Raw genomic sequence first — 21,123 nt, 5'->3', positions numbered from 1 at the left:
GTTGAAAGGAGCAAGTGGGAAAGCAGAAGGAGCAGAGGAAGCAGAGAGGCCAGGGACAGAGGGAGCGCCTGCCCACGGCCCCACGTGCAGCCGCTGGCCTTGGGCAGGGTCCCCCTGCAGGGCCTGGCTTCCACAAGCAAAGATTGTCACGTGCACGTCTGGGCCTGCGGCAGAGCAGCCCAGCAGGGGTGGCATCTTACAGCTTCAAAATCACAGCCAGGGAGGGTTTCTTCCTCTGGGCAGTGTATGTCCGCGGCTCTGGGGCCCCAGGGGGCTCACTCCCATGTTGTGGGCTCCCCAGAAACAGCTGGACGAGTTCACGTCCAGTCCTGAAAACAGCCCTTCAGATGTGCAGTCCATCCCCCGCACCGTCTCTTCAGTGGCAGTTGAAACCAAATTCTGCTAAACGTAGACGTCCTATTCAGATGAAGATTTTCTCCATAAAAACAATTCTGATTTCATGCATTCCACATAATAATTTCTTAACTCATGGCAGCCCTGTTTGCTCTTTTGTTTCGGCAAACAGCTCTTCGTTTCCTTTAGTGGTATTACCTGGAGTCCAGCGCGGATGAGGGCTGTGTGCCCCTGTTCCCCGCAGGCAGCTGCATCTCTGCAGATGGCGCTGTATCACCACTGTTTCACGCAGAAGGCCGTGCCCACTGACTTCGATTTTCCTCTTATGCAACAATTTACAGAATCCGCTGATGATTTAGGGCTTGGGGAGCCTAACTTAAAATTAAGTAAATACGCAAACTAGAGTGTCACCGTCTTTCGAACATGACTCTCCTCTGTGACCAGCTCCTTGGTTAATGCCTGGATGTTTAGTCAGTTTCCTGTCCGATGGCGCCTCAGAGAGAAGGCCTCCCCAGTGTTTGCACGGAGCAGGTGGAGGAGGGGCTGCAGCTGAGGCTCTCTCCCAGGGTGGTCCTAAAGAGCCGGCGCCTGGAGGTGTCTGCAGGAGCACGAGGACAGACAGGTGAGGTCTCCCCGCCCGTCCCGAGCGGCTTGCCGTTTGCAGGTGCTGCTAGTGGAGGGGGGCACGGAAGGTGCTGGAAGCCCTGCAGCCGTGTGTTTGGCGCAGGTGCACGCCACTTTTGGCTTGAACATGGGAGCACAAATCTCTTTTGAGTGGCCGGCGTCCCTCAGATTCTGCTGTCAGATGTGTGCACACCTGTTTGTTTTCAGTGTTGGAAAGCATGCTTGGATTCCGACAAATTATACATTTCAATTTATTTATGTTCCAGAACTGCTAATTACAAGGACGTTTGGGCACAAGGAGCAAAGTGATTATTTATGCTTCTCGGGCTAGCCATGCCCTTGATGCCAGGGTCTCTATGGGAAGGAGGTCTGGCCGGCGTGGGGGCCTCTTGGGCCCTGTCAGCCAGCCCTGAGCTGCTTCTTAGCGCTCAGACCAAGGCGAGGGAAACGCCTCGCTTCAGATCTTTAGGGAAACGGAGAAAGGAACTATGTGTTGTCTGCCCAGTGGCATTCACCCCAAAACCAGTGTCACACAAAACTGTTCCCCTGTATGTTGGGGGGTGGACTCCTCAGAACGCTGGGCGAGTCTCCCGTCAACCCCGGAAGGTCATAGAGCTGCCCAGGCCCCCCCAGTCCCAGGACCCGTTTCCCTCCCACTGGGGCCCTGTCCGGGTGTGGAGGGGGGCTGTGCACTCTCTCGCCTCCTCTCCCAGGGGGCTGGGGGGCTCTGGGAGGAAGCAGGCGTAGGCTGAGTACTGGCTCCTGGAATTCTGTCTGGGAAGAGGCTTGTAGTTGTGCTCTTTGGGGGCACCCATGACACAGCCACCAGAAATGACTTGGTGGGCAAGCCCCTTGAAGAGGTGCTCAGAGTCCCATCCCACCTGCTGGGGTCCCATCCTCCCTGCTGGTGTCCCTTCCCCTGCTGCTGGGGTCCCATCCCCCCCTGCTGGGGTCCCATCTCCCCTGCTGGGGTCCCTTCCCCTGCTGCTGGAAGGGCTCTGCCTTTTCACTCGCCTGCAGAGACCTGGAATTCGAGGGTTCATGAGAGCCTGTGCCCCATCTGGGAAAGCAGCAGAGTCCCAGAACCTCCCCACCCGGTGATGCCACCTCCTGGATTAGTCCCACATGCCAGCCCTTCCCGGGGCACCTGCAGGGCTACAGGTATGCGGGTCTCTCCTGCCTCCTCACATGTGTGTGCTCTCTCCTCTCTCCCAGGTGGAGGTTCCACACCCCCTCGCACAGCCCTCAGTTCTCCGGGCCCCTCCCTCCCAGGGCCTCCTGGGGGTCTTGCCCCAGGCCCCGGTGTGGACATCTCCCGGACCTCCCTCTGCAGCGCTCCAGTCTAAGAGCAGGCGGGCCACTGGGCTGTGCCGCGGGTCCCAGGCTTGGCCCACTTCCGAGGTGGCCGAGGCCAGACTCGGCCAGAGGACAGCTCAGCAAGCAGGGTGGCCAGCCGTGCACACTGTGCCCCCTGTTCCAACCCGGCTCACTTTTGCTCCGTGGGGGGTCTTGTGAGAAGAGTACAGCCCCCCATCCCCTGCCACCAGAGGGCTCAGAGGTCAGGGGGCCACACGTGGCAGCCTCCTTCCAGCCGGCCCTTGGTGGGCCTGGGGTGAGCCCCACACCAATGTGGGAAGCACCTACTGGTATTGGGGGACCAGACCCTGTGTCCGCTGTCCCTGGAAGGACATGTCCACCCACCCCCCCCCCTGCCCCTCGCCCCGTCCCTCTGCCCTCGCTGCCCCCTGCTCAGCCCGGCACCATGCCCACTGCTCCTGCTTGTGGCTTGGGGTCTGGGTGCCTCCCGCATGGGAACCCTCCCTCCGGTCAGGACTCTCCTTAAGTCTCAGGATTAAAACTTGGCATCAGTTAAAGGCTCACCAATGCGCTGTTCTCACGGCCACCAGGCTGAGCTGGGCTGTCCAGCTGCACCCCCTCCAGGCCGGGGACTGCCGCGGAAATCCTCCATTGACAGAATTAGGAGTAACGCTCAGCGCTTGACCCGTGGCCCTGCTGTGTGCAGAGATGGAGTGTCCAGGCCTCACCAGGACGGAAGCGAGCCTGGCCACAGCCTCGCTCTGCGGGGGGCCCTGCAGCGGTTTTAGTTCACGTAGGTGGCCTCCCCGAGGCACTGCCTCCAATCTGTCCGTGGCGGTCACGCTTTCTGAGTGCGCGGTTACCGCCCGTGAGCACCTGCACCGGGCCGGCCCCGGCTGATGGCCCCGGGAGGTGGCGAGGACTCACGGCAGCTGCCCCTGTGGCTGGGCCGGCAGAGGCGAGGCCGGGGTGACCAAGGACCCAGAGCAGCTTCCCGTCGCCCATCCTGCCCGCTGAGCGGCCCCCGGTGGCTGAGCAGGCCCGGCCTTCCTCAGGGAGCCCTGTCTGATGGCAGAGGTGAGCGCCCACCACGGAGGCCGTGCTCCTTGGCGCTGTCTCCAGGACGCAGCGTGAGGCGAAGGGGCCGGGAGGGGGACAGTGGCGTTTGAGTGGATCTGCACGGAGGGACTGCGGCTGCAGGAGGGTTTTGGAAGTCAGGTCATCAGAAGGAGGGGCCGGGGTCACCCTAGGGAGGTGACACTGAGCAGGGCTCCCCTTGGCCCCCAGGTGCATTAGACTCTGAGTGGTTGGTTTTCACCAGTTTAGGGTCCAGGCATGGAGACCACGGGTGGCCGTCCCACGTCCTTCGTCAGGAAGGAGCCCAGGGCTCCTGGCAGTGCTGGACAAGGCTGTCTCCCTGACCCCTCCCACTGGGGCATCCAGAACCTGCGGGGCCGTCCTGGCCGTGCGGGTGGCTCCCCAGTGGGTCTTAGCTGGGGGTCCAGGCCGGCCCCTTGTTCTTTCTTCCTGAACATGCAGCTGCCACTGGGCTCGAACCCACTGTGTGCGAAGTCCGTGCTCAGGCCCATTCCGGGCGGCATGTGGGGCCCTCTCTTCACCCGTCCTGTGCCTTCACGCTGAATCCCTGTCTGCCTTTGAAAAATGGGCACAGAAACCATTTGTGTCACAAATAATTCTCCTCAAAGTGCATCAGGCTCCGGGCACTACGGAATGTGAGCCCGCATGGGTGGGACACTGCAGACGGGGTGCCGAGTCCTCAGTGGACGGCCCCCCGCCCCATCCCCGGCCAGCTTGTGTAGCTCTCGGTGGTGAGCGACCGTGCCAAGTGAGTGCTACTTGCCATTCACCTCTGCGTCCACGACAGGTGTTTGAGAAGGAGCCTTTGTCACAGCTCAGACAGCAAATTGAAATGTACCTGTTTGCTACCTGTGCCAACAGCTGGCCCGGCTCTCCACGGTGTCACATTGTGCTCAGCAAAGCCCTCGGCTGCGTGAATGCCCCTGGTCAACTTGGTTCCCAGCGACCGTCGTATGAAAGCCACACACACGGCCTTAAAGCTTTGAGGGTGTTAGTTCAGCTCTTTCTCACAGCCTCGGTCAGCAGCACGCCCCTCTCGAGTCAGCGCGGAGAGAACGTGAGTGGTCCCTGCCTTTCCTGAGATGAATCCCTGATCCCCTTCTGCTCAGAGGAGCCTCAGCCCGCCCTCCCTCTGCACTGTGACCGCCACTTGCTCAGCCCACTCAGGGTCACAGGGCCACCCAGGCAAGGAGGCCGAGCATCCTGTGGGGCAGCTGTGGGGCCCAGGAGTGGCCTCTGTCCAGTCCAGGGTGGGGTGGGGTGGGGGTGACGAGGGTGGGGGTCACTGTTGGGGACTCTGCCTCACTGTGGTGTGAGCTTGCCTGGGTCACCTGCCGGGTTCCATCACATGTGACTTGTCTAGACACTTTTGATAAGCTGGTGCCCCAAGTCCTGAGGCTGACCCACTCTTTCCTGCCTCGAGGGGGGATCCAGGCTCCTGTGTGTGGCGGATGTGCTAGTCAGAGCCCTCCTTCTCCACAGGGTCCTCACGTCACTCCTTGCCTCCCACCCCTGGGGTGGGGGTCTCCGTGCAGCACCTGACCAACCCCTCTCACTGGGCAGTGGGACTTCCAGCCAGTCCACCACGCTCCCCCAAGGACCCAGGCCAAGGGACAAGCCCTACTGGCTTCTGTTATCCCAACTGCCACCTGGTCAGGACTCTGGAAAGCTGGAGCAGCGTGCGGGGCTCCAGGTGGAGCAGGTGCAATGCCAGGGAGTGGTCATGGCAGCCAACCGGGGAGGTGACGGAGCAAAGCTGGGTGGGGTTGTGGAGTCCCCACATCCCAGGACAGCGGGGACAAGTGCCAGGCCTGGAGTGTGCCTGCTGTGTAGAGGGCAGGGCTGAGGCAGGGGAGACCCTTCTGGGCGGGTGGGGTCTGGGGCTCTGTTGTCTGGCGCATGCACGTTGAAGATCCTTCTGTCTTCTCAAAGCAATGACCCCGTTATCATTGTGTAACTCTCCTCTCCATCTGATAACCTTCCTTGCTCCGACATCCCCTCGGTCTGAGATGAAAATGACTCCAGCTTCTTTTGACTCATGTTGGCATGGCACGTCCTTCTCCATCCCTTTTTCTTTAATCTCTCTGTGTCTTCATACATCAAGTGAGTTTCTCACGGACAACGTGGAGTTGAGTCTCGCCTCTTTACGTGCTCTGACGGTCTCTGTCTTCTAAGTGGTGTTTTCAGACTGTTCACATGTGAAGTGATTATTGCTGCATTGGATCAGCATCCACGTGTCTGTTTACTGCTCGAGATTCATTGTCCCTCTTCTTATTTCTTCTCTGCTCTTTTTCTGCCTTTTCTGTTTTTTATTGAGAACTTCATATGATTCCATTGTCTCTCTTCTCTTAGTGTATCAATTACACTTCCTTTTTTTTTTAAACTCTTTTAGCAGTTTCCCTAGAGTTTGCAATGTCCATTTACAACTCCTGCAGGTCCACGGTAAGTAGCATACACCCTTTCACGGGCCGTGCAAGCGCCTCATAACAGAAAATTCCTTGTTCCTTTCTCTGTCCCTTGCTGTCATCTATCTCACTTATCCAAAAGCCGTAGGCACCAAATACACTATTGCTATTGGTTTTTTGAACAAACTCTTGTCTGTCGGATAAGTTAAGGGCAAGAAAAAGAAAATATTGTATTACCTTCATGCATTCTCTCACGTTTCTCCTTCTGGCCTGAGGTCTGATGCCCATTCTTTGAGTTGCATCCTGTTATCAGAGGGGAGCTGGCTGATGGGAGGTGAGATGTGGGAGGGGGGCCATCTACAGACCAGATGGGGTCCCCTTCTCCAGGGAGGCCATGTCCCCCGCTGTCACCTCACACACGCCTCTCAGCTTGCTTCTCCTTTAGGTGAGACAGGAAGGCCAGAGCGGGCTGGAGGTGGGTGTGTCCCTCCCCGGTCATCTGGGCTCGGATGGAAACAGCAGGTCAGGCTCTGGGGACTAGCTCCCCTGAGGGTGGCCTTGAGAGGCGGGTCAGGGCGCAGCCAGAAGCACGAGGAGATTTTTCTCTGATATTCACTGTGAGGGCCTGGGATGGCTCCTGGAGATAAAACTCATGAAGGTGTGGGCCCCCAAGTCGGTCCCCCCGAGTTTTTAACTCTCAGGTGTGTCCACGCTGCGCCTCCAGCAAGTCCTGGGGTCCAGCTCAGGTTTTCCCCTGAGGAGATTTCTGCTCCTGGAAGTCATGATTCTCTGTATCCACCGGCCGGTCTCTCCGACTTGGGGCAGGGTTCGCCCCAGGCCCTCACCTCTCCGACAGCTCTAAGAAGAGCTGTAGATTTTCAGTGGTTCAGCTTTTCGCTTGTCCTTACACGTCAGCTGGAAACGGGAAGTCAGGGGTCTGGGAGGATTTTAGGTCGGGGGAGGGTGACGGACTTCTCAGTTCAGAAAGGCTGCTCCCCCACTCACCGACGGGGTCTGATTGACCTCACCGAGGGCATTTCTGACCATTGGGAAGGAAAGGTGGACTTTTCTAAGGGCTGGACGGAGGGAGAGCATTGAGCTGGGCTCCCGCTCGCGTTCCACGCGCAGAGAAGGCCAGATCTGCAGAGCTGAGATGACGAGAAGAGCTAAACGGACTTTAACGAAATCTTGGCTTGGGGAAGCGACGTGCAGACATCACAGAGGAAAAGCTGTTGGGTTTAACTGCAAGATGAGAACCGAGTCAGGGCAGAGGGTGACGCAGGGCCGTGACACCTGGGGCTTCACGGGGGCTTTGGGGGGCCACCCACCCACAGGAAACTCAGAGGAGAGTCTGCTTCCAGCGACAGCCAGTGCAGCCCAGGCCTCTACACCCCGCACGGCGTCGGTTCTGGGGTCTCCCCGTGGAGTCCACCGGGGAAGGGCGCACAGCCCAGGACCTGACCACAGACCACAGGAGCCGCTGCGTGTGGAGGAGGCCGGGCTGCCCAAGGAGGACACGCAGGGCCCTGCCCCTCCCTCCCCTCGGGGGTGGAGGAGAACCAGCCTCAGCCAGTTTTCTCACGGCCCCAAAGACGCTTGGGCACCATGTGGTGTTCATAGTGGACAGGGCACTGGGTGGTTCTCAGTGGACCAGGATGAAGAACTTGTCCTCTGTACTGCCCATGGGGAAGCTCCCCAGTCCACCGCAGAAGGGGGTCCCATGGCAGGAGCCACACGCTGGGACACTGTCACCAACGCCAGGGCTGGACACTGGACCCAGGAGCAGACACTGGCTATGGATGGGGACCTTGTCGGGCATTGCCCTCGGCCTCCCAGCCTCGCCTTTGACCTCCTTTTATGGGAGGTGCGAGTGGCACCCCTGTTGGCTGCCCACCCCTCCTGCCCCGGGGCTGCAGGCTCCAGGCCATCTCTCTGGTGTCTGTGGGTCAGGAGTGGATGCCACTCCCACCTGCTGCTCCACCTATGGTGGCCGTCATCTTACCTCTGACAGTTGGTCAGGGGCCCTCCCACTGCTCTCAGGGAGCCCAGCTCTGTGACAGCACCTGGACACCAGCTCTGGTCACCCTTGCACCACTGTGGTCACTGCAGAGTCCTCTGGGCCCTTCTGGGAACAGCGTCAGTGGGCGATGTGTCCCCCAGCACGACCACTTCTCTAAGTCCATCTGTGTCCACGTCTCGAGAAGGGTGCTCTGCTCCGCCGAGCTGAGACTGGTCGGCCTTCTGGCCCTGCATCCTTTCCTGAACCTGTGGTCTCGTTCGGGGCACAGACTTTTCCCCTCTCAGCAGGCGCACCCTTCCACGGACGGGCAGGTGGTGACCACCACGTTCCCGGCCACCAGGAGGCAGGTGGGACCGACCCAAGGGCAGGGATGCGTGTCTTGTGAGGTAGGGGCCTTTGTGCTGTCTTCAGCAGGGGCTGCCAGCCCAGAAGGTCCTGAGAAGTCTGGGGTTTGTCATTTTGAGGGCATCTGCCCCTGTGCCCATCCCTCCCAGCCCCAGCCCGGCCTCGCCTGGAGGGTTTGAGAGGTGCCTCCTCTCCAGAGCCCCAGGCTCAGCTGCCCAGCGTGCCCACTCAGCCAAATGCTCACGGCCTCAAAGCCCTGCCCGAACGCTTCCTCCTTCTCTCTTTGGATGGATGTTTATCATCTGGGCCGTTGAGCTACAAGATGAGTGGTGTTTTTCACAGAACAGGACGATGACCGTCGGGGACGCTCTCTGCCCGGCTCAGATGAGCCCGCACAGACTGGAACTTCCCCTAAATCCCCTGAGGGGCCAGAAGCCATCGACGTCTCTCTTTCGCTCCCCGAATGTCCTCATGACGTGGAGTGACTCTGCTTTCCCCAGCTCTCACAGCCCTTCCGATCTATCAAATGCGAGTTGAGGCACAGTTACTCTTTTATGAACTAAATTAGAGGAGGCGTAGTAACAAGTTACGTGAATCTGTTTTTCTGAAAAGATGATGGAAGAATTAGTTGACATTAGAAATGCTGTGATTTTTATATTGTGATTACTTGTTCTTTTAAAGCAGAATGCGTTTTAAATGGCTCAAAATTGTCTAATTAACCACTTTATTTACATAAAGAACAGGCCTCGAAAATGGGGGAGGGCTTTCTCCTCCAGAGATAATGAGAACAGTGGAAGAGTTCTTGAGGAGATGTCTATCAAAGGTCATTTCCGCTTGAAAACAAAGGGCTTCGAAAGCCGTGAGCTGATTCAGGTTCTGGGTGGGCGCCCACACTGCGTACCCAAGGACGGCTTCACTCTTGTTGGGGGAAATCCCGGACAAGCACCAGATCTGAGGGGGCTCCTGTGGCTTCTGAGGGACTCTTGGGGGCCAAGGACATGGTCTGAGGGGAGGAGAGAAGCCATCCTTTTGTAGATTGAAATCGTGTGAGGCCTGACCCCCTGAGCAGAACGACTGCCGTCCTATCCTGGGGGCGCGAGGGTTCACAGGGAGCAGCCCCAGACGCCTTCCCGTGTGTGTCCCCCTGGGGTCCCCTGCCCTGTGAGTCCACGCGGTGTCTGCCAGCGGCTGCTGCTCTGGCCCCATCTGCTCTGAGTGCGGCGGCCGGGGGCTGCCCCTCGCCTGCTCCCCCTGGTCCCCGGGCCCTCATCTGTCTTGCTCACCTTTGTCTCAGGTGGTGGGTCAGCTCCTGAAAGGCCTGACTGGCCAGCCGTGCTGGTTGGGAGGACGTGGTTGGCCCTGCCAACAATAAGCCCCCCGCCCCCCGCCCTGAGCCTTTCCTCCACCGTTGGTGGAGCAAACTGTCTTCATCCTGCACTCTGATCATAAACCCGTCACCAACTGTTAGGGGCTGAAATGTGTCCCCCTGAATTCATTTGCTGGAGTCCTGCCCCCAGGACCTCAGGGTGGGAGGGTATGTGGAGATGGGGCCTTAGGGAGATGATTAAGGTAAAATGAGGGCATTAGGGTGGCCCTGATCCAATGTGACTGGGGCCCTTATAAGAAGCAGAGATGAGGACACAGACACACAGAGAAACGACCCAGTGGGGACACAGGGAGAAGACGGTGTCCACACGCTGGGGAGAGAGGCCTCAGGAGGAACCGGCCTTTCTGGCACCTTGATCTTGGATTCCAGCCTCCAGGCTGACAAACAAACGTCTGTGGTTTAAGCTGCCCCGTCAGGGGCATTTCTTTCGCAGCCCTGACAAGCTAACATACCCCGGCCCTTGAACAGGCTGCCGGCCCCGCCCTGCTCCACCAGCCCACTCCCGCCCTCAGAACTTCCGTTCTCCAAGGACCCTGTTAGTGGATGGCGTCTGAGGGACACACGTGTGCCCTGAAAACAGGACCACTTTAAACGAAGGAGCCTGGCCTTCCCCCCAACCCCGTCCCCTCCGTCTGCCGCGGGCACTTCACCCTCCCTGTGGGCACAGGCTCTTCTGCTGAGGATGGTCCAGAATGGAGAGAGAGCCTTCCTCTGGGGAGCGTCTGTCAGACTGGATGAGAAGTCAGCTCTGCCGTCCCAGGAAGTCCATGGCCAGGCTGGGTCCCCCAGGGAACCTGAGGGTCCCCTGCTCCCGGGGCACAGGGACACGAGCTGCCTCAAGTGGATGTGACCACTGGTCACTCTGTGAGGCCCGGGCACCACTGACGGCTGGTCACTGTTTGTCCTCCCTCCCTGACTGTGGTCACTCTATGTCCTCCCTCACACAGTGTCGCGTGACCAGGCCCGCTTGTTGGAATCACTGGGTTCTGGTGTCACAGCCCAGCCCCTAGCTCCAGTCTGGCTCCTGTGGCACGTGGTTTGTCATTTTTATATTTCCTAGCAGCCCGCCCCTGCTGACTGTAGGTCACATCCAGGACGGGAACCTGTGGCAGCTTGTGATGACCTGGCTCCCCCGGGAAGTGAGCAGCAGACTCCCACCTGAACGAGACACCACCTTCTCTCAGCTGTAAGCATGAAGCCGCTTCTAGACCCTCGCGGAGCGTCCGTGACCCCTTGTCCTCTTTGTACACCCATGTGAAGGTGAAAAGGAGAAGAGTAGATGGTCAGGGCTTGGGGATGACCTGCATTGAGGGCTATCTGTGAGGGGTCATGGAGAAGGGACCACTGGGGCTCGAGGTTCCCATGGTACGTGTGGCAGGGGCTCCATACCCCGCCGAGATTCCCAGGGGGACCAGAAACCCCGAGAGGTCAGAAGGGGTGTTTGTGTCAGGCCCTGGGCACACGTTTTATTCATGGTGACATTCAGGATGTGGGTGGGGGACAGACTGCGCGTCCTCCTGATGAGGCAGGGGCTTGGACCATGCGATTGAGAGTAAGATGGTAAACGGACGTGTCTGTTCACGTCGGGGGATGCCAGGGTGCTGTGACTGGGAGAGGAGCTGGCCCGGCTGCACACGTTAGTGAGGTGGGTGGGCCCCGTGGGGACGGCCTGTGTGTCCGAACACTCCAGACTATATGGCCAGGCCCCTGGAGGCCTGGTGTGAATGTCACAGCCCCCGAGGCCTGGAGGGAAGCCTGCCACCTCCAAGTGAGCCCCATGCTGTGGATATGAAGGAAAGACCCCGGTTCCCCCGGGCATCAGGGACCCACAGCAGGAGCAGAACGGGAACCTGGGACGTGGCGTTGGGCTTCACTCACTGTGCAAGAGAGTTGGTTTAATTCCTGCGGACTTTAATGTTTTTGACCTTAACTTGCAAGAGAATTTAATATTTAAACTTTTATTTCTCCCTAAAATTTTTATAAGGGGAGCGGGTTTATACTCAAATTCAAGACATCTCTGATGCTGCCATCTTATCATTGGAGTGTCTCGTGCATTTTTATCACACGGTTTTGCTGCAGAATCTCTGTGAGCGACGCCGGACAACGGGCTAGACGTAACTTGGGTGGAGAAAGAACCGGAAGCGAATTCCCACCTTTTGCTGGCGGCCAGAGCAGCCTTTAGTCGTCACGATGCGGATTCATTTCAAAGCCAGTTCAGGGACAAAGCCCGCCCTGCCCTCCAGTGGTCCAGGGGCACCCGGAGCAGCAGGGGCTGGCGTGGGGCCCAGCCACCTGGATGGACAGGCCAACTCTCCCTCAGAGCCCGATGACGGACTCCTGGACAGGAATGATGGAGCCCGTGGGGCCAGAGGAAAGAAGCCACGCCACGTGGGGCGGCCTCCACCCTGCCTGATGTTTCCTTCCGTGGGCACCTTCTCATGATTGCTCCTGAGCCCTCCTGTCAGTCGGCCTGGGGGCGGCTGGACTTCTCTGCCCGGGGAGTGTGAGAACATGGATGGACACACGTGTCTGTCCCCCTGCTGCCTCCTGGGAGCAGCCTCCTGACTCTGGGGGTTGATGACTCTGGCTTCTCCACCCTCGTCTCCCCCCTGACAGCCTGTCCCGACCCAGCCAGGTGGTGGTTAGAGCTGGAGGCCTCAGAGCCAGCTCGGGTGGGGCCCGGTTGGTGCCATGAGGTCGGTCATCTGTGGTGGCCACAGGGTATGCCCACGAGGCATCGTGATGGCAGCTGTGGGTGGTGACAAGGTGTGAGCACAGGTGGCGTCGAGGTGTGATGGAGGAGGAGGAGGTCACTGGAATGAGGGTCCAGGCCCTGTATTGGGTGGCAGTCCTAAGGATGCTCCTTCCGCCAAGGCTGATGGCAGAGCAGCTGTGGAGCAAAAAAAAGCTGTTGAACCAGGGTCTCCAGTTGAGGGTGGCAATCCAGAGGCAGGAGCCCACAGAGAGGCTGAGGGCATGCCTGGTGGCTGACGGAGGAGGGAGGGAGGTGCTCTGAAGAGGCCGTGGGCGTGGGCGTTGAGGGGCACCTCTACCTGAGAGAGGGTGCAGAACAGGGCTGCCTGGGTGCTCGGCCCCACATGGTAGAGGGTAAGGATGCCAGCGTGTGGAGATTGCAGACGACAGACTGTGGGCTCCAGTGACACGGTGGGAGGCTTGGGGGTCAGGTCGTGTTGGGAACACGGAGCCGTGTGGGGTGAGGAGTGTTATGCATTAAACACGAAGGTGCCGCTGTCCTCTAGGTCCTGTGGCACCAAGGCCAGCAGGGGCGGCAGCCTGTCTGCCTGGAGCCATGCAGGTCTGTGGGGGGTGGACACCAAGCAAACGAGCAAGTGGAAGGGCGATGAGTCGATGGTAGGAGGAGGATGGAGGCAGAGGAAGATGGGGAGGAGGAAGGAGGCAGAGGAAGATGAGGGAGGAGGAAGGAGGCAGAGGAGGATGAGGGAGGAGGAAGGAGGCAGAGGAAGATGGGGGAGGAGGAAGGAGGCAGAGGAAGATGAGGGAGGAGGAAGGAGGCAGAGGAGGATGAGGGAGGAGGAAGGAGGCAGAGGAAGATGAGGAGGAGGAAGGAGGCAGAGGAAGATGAGGAGGAGGAAGGAGGCAGAGGAAGATGGGGGAGGAGGAAGGAGGCAGAGGCAGGGAGGGGCCTGGGTGCGGACAATGGCTAGAGGGAGACTTATGGTCCCCATGCAGGCACGGGGCCATCAAGGTTTCAGGCCTTTTCCCTCCGTCTTTAGGACAGCGTGTCCTGACCCGACCCAGGACCAGGGTCTCCCCACGTGGCTCTCGGTCAGCGGGTCAGTCTGTGCTGCCGCCCAGGGTCTTCCTCCGCATGGCTCTTCCCGCCTCACGTCTCTGCCTGTGGTCTCAGCGCTCTGCGCCCCTGGCTCTCGGACACCCCCGTCCATCAGTGGCTCTGGTTCTTTGTCTCCTGTTGCTTCTGTTTCTGTTTGTTTAACTTTTCTGCTGCATTCTAAAGTGTCTCTAATCCGTCACCGATGGGATTTCTGTGGGATTCCCCCTTAGTTGTGTCCATATGGACAAGAATCCACCCTGATGCCTTTTTGCTGTTGGGAGGATTTCCTCTTCCGCAGGGAGAGGATGCTCTCTGCTCTGTACATTCTGTGAGGAGCTCCGGCTCCCTGCAAGTGCCGCTACCCACCTTACTCCTCCCCACTCTCCAAGGAGACCCTGTCAGGACACGCGGTGCGATGGGCGGTCCTCCTGACCCCTGGCCACCTCTCTCAGGACTCACGGTGTGATGGGTGGTCCTCCTGACCCTGGTCACCCCTGTCAGGACACACGGTGTGATGGGCGGTCCTCCTGACCCCTGGCCACCTCTCTCAGGACACACGGTGTGATGGGCGGTCCTCCTGACCCATGGCCAGTGCCCATGTTTTCTGGGTGTGTCATCTTTGTCTCAGAGAGTGTTATTCAAGCTTAGAGGAAAGACCGACCAGCTCTGCAAAGACCTGGGACCACACATGTGTCTAAGCTCATGGCCGACCCCCGGAATTATTAAGAAGCATCTTCCTGCTTTAATTTTAAAAAGTGGTGTCTGTGAAATGGAATCAGGCCGTGCTACCAGGAGAATTCTAGGAGGTTCATCTTGTCTGTCCCCGGCCTTCCTCTTTGGTGGTATCAGTGTCTCCAGCCTCCGCCTCTCTGGGGTCTGTCGCTCTCAGTTTTTCGTGAGGTGGGCCTCCCTCTGTGCTGGTTGTTAGGGTCTCAGTAAACCGGAGACACACTGCGGGCGCAGCTGGGTGGAGGCTGTCAGGATTCTTAGGTTGGCTGTATCTGCCCTTGCTTCATCCTGCACATGGGACCCCTGGTCCCAGAAGGCTGAATTCACAATCCTTTCCCCTTAACTCTTTCCAAATCCAGGGTAGGACCATGTCACATGGCACATACTTGGTCAGCCCATGTCTCACGGAAGTGGAGTGCACGGAAGCACGTTGGAGAGCTCCTGACAAGGCAGGCCAGTGCGTGCTGTATCCGCAGGCAACAAAGATGGTGTCTGCAAATGTGGAGGAGATGAGAGAGCTTCGCAGAGACCACGCCATGCCGGACAAGGGGCTCTGGCTCTCTTTGCTCAGGCCGTCCTTGGCAGTGAGGGTGGGCCACGAGCCTCTGTCAGAACCCACCCGAGCAGCCTGGTTACATTTCACACCATACGGTGCTGGCTCCAAAAGGGACACGGATGGAGGGTGGATGATTCTCACCATCTCAGTCCATTCCGGCTGCTGTCACAAGAACACCTCAGCCTGGGCAGCTCATGAGCACATTTCTCCCCCCGGGTGCCCGGGGTCAGGAGGACCACCAAGTTCTGGAGGTTGGAAGTCCAGGTCTGGGGCCCAGCAGACTGGCGTCAGCTGGAAGGAGGAGAGTTTGCTAGGGGTCTCTTATAAGGGCTCTTATTTCATCATGAGGGCTCCGTCCTCGTGACCTAATCACCTCCCAAAGGCCCCACCTCCCAGCACCACCATTTCGCGGGTCAGGCTTCACGGTGTGAATCTGGGTGCAGACGCTCAGCCCCTGCAGCCCGTCTCCCTTCCTCTCCCTGGTGAGGCGCCCGAGTCCCAGAGAGGCCAGTGGAAGGCCTCCATCAGGCTCGCGGTTCCTGACTGCAGACTCAGGGCTCTGCAACCTCTGTGGGCGTCAGAGCAGCCCCTTCATGGTGAGGGGTGGGGAGCACACTTCTTGCAGATCCTTGAGTTTGGAACAAGCACACGAGGTCCGAAGGTGAGATATTCCTTCTGCACGAGACGAAAAGTTAGCAGCTAACTAGGCATAGGGTACTTTTAATTAGTAGACCTCAACTTTGACTTATCCCTTATTTTAAAACATGCCTTTGCTATAGAACTAAAAAAAAAAATGCTCATTATAGAGGGTTTGGAAAACACTGAAGTACACAAAGAAGAAAATTAAAGATAAATCATCCATAACTTGTCTGCCCAGAGACAATTCCTGTTCATTTTCTGGATGTATTTCCTACCAAAGTTCTATCTCTTTACGATGGTTGTGTCGAGAGCCCTCGAGTCGTGTCCCTTGCCAACTCCTGTCCTGAAAATAGGATAGCTGATTCCTAATTAAGAGCTTTTTTCATTATCATAAGTAATCAATTTAACCAGATTTGCCTGTGTGGATATGTATTCTCTTATTTTCTTCTCTTTTCATGTTAAATTATTGATGTCATGAATACAAATGGATTTCTTTCCCTCTTCTATTGTCTTCCAATTAAAACAAAACACAGAGACGACCAGACGTGCTGTGTGTCGGGAGGTTGGCAGGTTTGGCTTTTGAAGAACAGGAGGGAGGAGCCCACGAGCGCCTTGGGAAGACAGAAGGTCCAGCTGAGGAGCTGGAGCAGGGGGCGCCTGGAGCGAGTCACAGGGGCCCAAAGGTCAGGCTGGAATCCGGAAGCGCTGGCTGGGACGCCTCCGGGAAAAGCTGGTGAAAGACTTCAGCCAGGGTCCAGCTTTCCCAAGCTCACGCTCCTGTGATGGAGGGAAAATTAGAGAGGCCAGCACATCAGTCCCAGACCACCGGCTGTCCCTCCCTTTGATGGGGCCACCCTGGAGCCCGCCCACCACGAGCTTCTGGGGCAACAGCTCAGCTGGGGAGGTGCACCGTGCACGCACTTGTGCGCTTACTCTTGGGTCGACTCCTAGATGTAACGGTGCTTCCCCAGTGGAAGAGGTGAGAAGGGCTCGGATACGCAAGGCTCCCCTTCCCTGAAGACCCCGTCCAGTCCTCCTTGGCCTTGTGGAGAAATGCTCACCTCCGTGGAGAATCGCTACTCCTGGCCGACCAGGCAACACACGTCTGTGTGGCCGCGCTGGTTGGTGAAACTCTGGTAACCCGTGCCAGCTGGCAAACGACACAGTAGTAGCTGGGAGGAGGGGTAGTGTTAATTGACATGCAAATTCCATTAACCTCATGCATTCAAGCGATTGTCGTAGGTGTCATGATGACTGCTGATAAACGGGCCTACTGTCACAGTGCGGTTTTAGTCAGTTGTAGGATTATTAAGTATATAGAACTCCTAGGTAGTGTTATAAGGTCAAGGAAAATTTGGAATATAATTGATGTTAGGTCAGGGAAGTGGGAGGATTTGTGCCATGAACAATGTCTTCGAAGCGAACACAAATTCTCTCTCTACAAGGACGATGGGTTTCCTAAGGACTTGTCCACCAGAGTCAGTGGAGGTAGAAGACGGGGTCTGGAGCTGAGCTGGCCGATGGGGAGGTCACTGAGCAGACAGAGGTGATAGTGGGAGTGTGTGCAGCTGAGGGTCAGCAAAGGTTGGGGTGACAGTAGGCAGAAAGAAGACAGCGCTGAACGGTGGTGTTGGGGCGTGAGGAGGAGGTCAGCCTCCCCAGGACCTGGCCATGATGGTCCAGAGAGTGTCCAGCTGTGCTCTGGCTGGCCCCAGGACCTGGGGACCGTCCATTCTGTGAGAAAGAATTTGATGCAATTCCCTGTGTCAAAATGTGACTCAGGGCCATCATTTAGCGAATGATGGCCACATCAAACAAAGATTACTTTAATAATTTCAAAAAACATCAACAAAAAACTCATTTATAATAGCATCCAAATCAAGAAATATGCAGGAATAAAGTAAAGAAAATATGTGCAAGACATATACACTGACAACTACAATGCGTGATGAGAAATGTAAAAAAGATCTAGACGGATGGATGGATGTCCAACGTCCATGTATCAGAGCACTAACACTACCAAGACTCAGGTCTTACCCAACTGGTTGGTAGAGGCAATGGAATCCCGTTTAAAATCCCGGAAGACCTTTTGTAGAAATGGAAAACTGATTCCAAAATTTATGTAAAAATGCAAGGGACTGAAACTAGCCAAAAAAATTTGGAAACAAAAAACAAAGTTGCTTCCTGATTTCAAGATTTACTTTAAAACTACCGTAAACAAGACACTGTAATATTGGAATAAAGACAAAAGGATCCGTGGAACAGAACAGAGAACCCAGAAATAGGCGACAAGTCAACACCTTCATGGGAACAAACGAATTTTAACTCTTATTTCATACTGTACATAAGCATTGGTTAAAATAGGTCATAGACCTAACTGGAAAAATTAAAACTATAAAATTGCTAGAAGAAAACATATGGAACAGAATCTTTGTGAACTTGGAGCAGGCAAACATTTCTCATACAGGACACAAAAAACATAAACCATAAAAAATCAATAAACTGTATTTCATCAAAACTAAAAACTTTCACTATTTGCAAGGTATCATTAAGAAAGTGAGAAGGTGGGGCTGGCCCCGTGGCCTAGTGGTTAAGTTGGGTGTACTCTGCTTTGACCGCCAGGGTTTGGATCCCGGGTGTGTACCTACACCCCTCACCAGCAGTCGTGTTGCGGTGGCATCCCACATGCAAAATAGAGGCAGTCTGGTACAGAAGTTAGCTCAGTGACAATCTTCCTCAAGTTTAAAAAAAAAAAAAGAGGAAGATTGGCAAAAGATGTTATTTCAGGGAAAATATTCCTCAGCCAAAAAAAAAAAAAAAAAAAGACAGAAAAGAAAATGACCAGCCAAGCCACACACTAGCAGAAAATATTTGCAACACATGCCTGAGAAAGGACTTTTGTCCAGAATATATAAAGAATTCTTACAACTCAAACAACTCGATTAAAAAAATGGTCAAAATGCTGCGGCGCATAAAACATTGACCGGCTTAAACTAGTTGTATTTCCCTGAAATAGGTTGTTGATTAATCAAACGTTGTTCAATAACAGAGACGGCACTGGGCGTGTGCCAGGCGGGAACCCACAGCTCCAGGATGACCCTAGCCTTCAACAGGGAACATCCAGCTTCCAGCAGCCCAAGTAGCTTGATAACCATGCAGGGTCTGACTCGAGACAAACAGTCAGCTCACACGGGCCCAGCCGCAGCTTACAGCCCCTAACGCCTGAAATTTTGCCCCGAACCTTGGACTGGGGAGACAGATTGAGAACCTTGCCTTCTGTCTCCTCGCTGGTCAACCTTGAAATGAAGTTCTTTTTTTCCTCAAGAGGCATCTGTATTGGCTTCTGTGCGAGCTGGTAGTGAGCTCTTGCTCAGCAACAGGAACATTGGAACAGACACTTCACAAAAGAAGATGTACAGATGTTAGTAAGCACAGGCGAAGACGTTCAACATTATTATTCATCAGGAAAGACAAACTGACACTACGAAGAGACACCACCGCACACCCATTAAATGGACAAAATTTAAAAGTCTGACAAAACCAAGTGTTGACAAGAATGTAAAGCTGGAAAAGTCACGCCCCATAGGTAGGAATGTAAAATGATTCCAACTTTGGACAACAGTTTGGTATTTTCTTAAAGAGGCAGCCACACTCTTACCATGTGACCCAACCATCACGTCCTGAGATATTCACTCAAGAGCAGGGAAGACGTCTGTCGCACAAAGACTGGTACTCAGATGCTCACCAGCTTCTCTCAAGGAGCTAGAATGTGCCAACCACCCACGTGGCTGTCGCCTGGTGTGTGCACATATGTGGTGCCATTTACCACATGTTTACAAACATATACAATGAGTGGTACTCAACATAAAACGACTTGGAAATTAAAAGGAACGCATCACTACAGGAAGAACATGGATGACTCCCAAAAACACACCAAGAGAGAGACGTCAGACTCAGGAGTGTGTCCTGGATGATTCTGTTTACGTCACACTCAGGACAGAATAAACCCAGCCGATGGTGACAGAGAGCAGATGGTGCCGCCTGGGCCGGGAGGAGGCTGGGAAGGACCGACGGAGCCTTCGGGAGGGAGGAAACCAGGAACCCTCGCAGCATCTGGGAGTGAGACGGGTTCACACTCGAGCGGCGGTGTGGACAGCTCCGGGGCTCTGGGGCTCGAGGGCATGGAAGGATGAGAGCCAGGCCTCCCTGAGACGGCCCTGCCAGGAAACGAGACAGGATGGACCATTTCTTCTTTCAGCCCCGTTCAGTTCAACTTGTGAGTGTCAATGGGGGACCCACTGTGCATCGGTTAGGGGGTGTACTGGTGACCCAGCGCTGGCCTGCCCCTGAGAGAGGACAGGCCTTTCTGGGGGTCTCAGGACACCTCCACTTCAACCTGCGCCCCTGGGTGACTATTTCTTTGCAAGACTTCTCGGCAAGGGAATTCTTCACCCACGGAGAGAAGATGCTGCACTTGAGCAGGGAGCTTTCAGAGGCCTGGGACCCGCTCCAAGGCCAGCCGGGCACTTGGCTGCACTGAGAACACACTGGCCGTAGAAGCCTGCGTCTCTGTCCTCTAACATCTTGAAGACGTGCGTGGATTTGCCCAACTTGTTTTTATAAAATATACATTTAATTATGCTGAGAATAGTTCTCACTTGTAGATGTCCGTGTGATGTATTTATTTACATCTTGTTATTGCACATGCAAAGATTGTTATGAGTTTATCCCTCAGGAACCTCGAAGTATCAGGGGGAAGGCTTCTGTTGTCAGGTTCAGTTATTAGCGTGTCGTCAATAAAAACATCGCCGGGAACAAAACGGGATGGTGTCTGGAGCGAGCTCCCCGCTGCCATGTGGCTGGAGCCTTGTGCTGGTTCCGGGGGAATCGGGCAGTGTGGGCACGCGCTCTGCTTGGTTGTGTTTGTTTTTAGGGAATCTCCTGGGAACCCGGCTCTTGCAGTTCCTGCCTTCGGTCCAGTGACCTGGTCTCTCCACAGGAGGGGGAGACCGTTCGCCGAGAACTGGTCGCTCTCTTGTGACTGGGTTCATCTTTCAGAATCATTTCGATAGAATTGGCTGCTGTGGAAGGTGAGACGACAGATTTGCTATTAGCTGTGCATTTCTGTCCCCTTGGAAGCGAGATGCTCCTGAGCATACGATGCATGAGGAAATGTCCGTAGACGCTGAGTCTGAGGAAAGGACCATGTGGATGGATGCAATCACGGATGGCAGAGCTGCTTGCAGAAAGTGCAGACTCGGTCGCACACAGGCCAGACCCTCAACCCCGCCCACCTGAGTGCCAGGGTGTTGCCAGCAGCCCCCCGGCCCCACACTTCACTCCAGCTCGAGGGTGCTTGGGGAGTAGGTCGTGTGCAGCCCGGTGGGCGGAGTGCTTCCTCTTGCTGATGTGGACCCTGCACTTGGTTCCTCATCCACGGTCCATCTGGGCCACACCCGTTCTGAACTAGACAGGGGTGCCCTCCTTCCAAGCCAGCCCCCTGGCCATCCCCACCCTCTGCTGCGTCTCCAGCACCCATCTACTCGGGCCAACAGGCCCTGTCTCTCAGCCCCCACAGGGAGCCCAAGTCCCTGGGGCCTCCCGCATCCTTGTCTGACTTGCATCCTACAGGGCTCTGTGCTGGTGGATCTCCAACCCGACCCCTTCCTCCCCAGCTCCTCAAACACAACCCCCGCTCCCCTGGATGGTGCCTCTCCTCTCACAGTCCCTGCAACTTCTGGGCCCACAGAGACGCGGCCCTCCCAGGAGGACGCTGCTCCCAGGCAGTCCTCTCCAGGGGCAAGGTTCTCCCCCTTCGACCCTCCTGCCGCTCCG

General features: G+C 56.3%; 1 long non-coding RNA gene across 2 annotated transcripts in view; it reads left to right on the top strand.

Moving 5' to 3' along the window:
- The first annotated feature begins 661 nt into the window (after positions 1–661).
- LOC139080192 (uncharacterized) overlaps positions 662–21,123 on the top strand; it is a 33,663-nt gene continuing 13,201 nt past the window's right edge. The window contains exons 1-3 of one of the 2 annotated variants that reach the window (XR_011534480.1): positions 680–976; positions 4,255–4,450; positions 10,611–10,736. This is a non-coding gene — a long non-coding RNA (uncharacterized lncRNA). Of the gene's footprint in view, positions 977–4,254; positions 4,451–10,610; positions 10,737–21,123 lie in introns of both variants that reach the window. The other variant, XR_011534479.1, reaches the window with a different exon arrangement.

The sequence above is a fragment of the Equus przewalskii genome, chromosome 29 (assembly GCF_037783145.1).
Source record: "Equus przewalskii isolate Varuska chromosome 29, EquPr2, whole genome shotgun sequence".
NCBI classification, from domain to species: Eukaryota; Metazoa; Chordata; class Mammalia; order Perissodactyla; family Equidae; genus Equus; species Equus przewalskii.
Note: the sequence above shows the minus strand (reverse complement) of the source record. Positions and strands in the feature narration are given on the sequence as shown.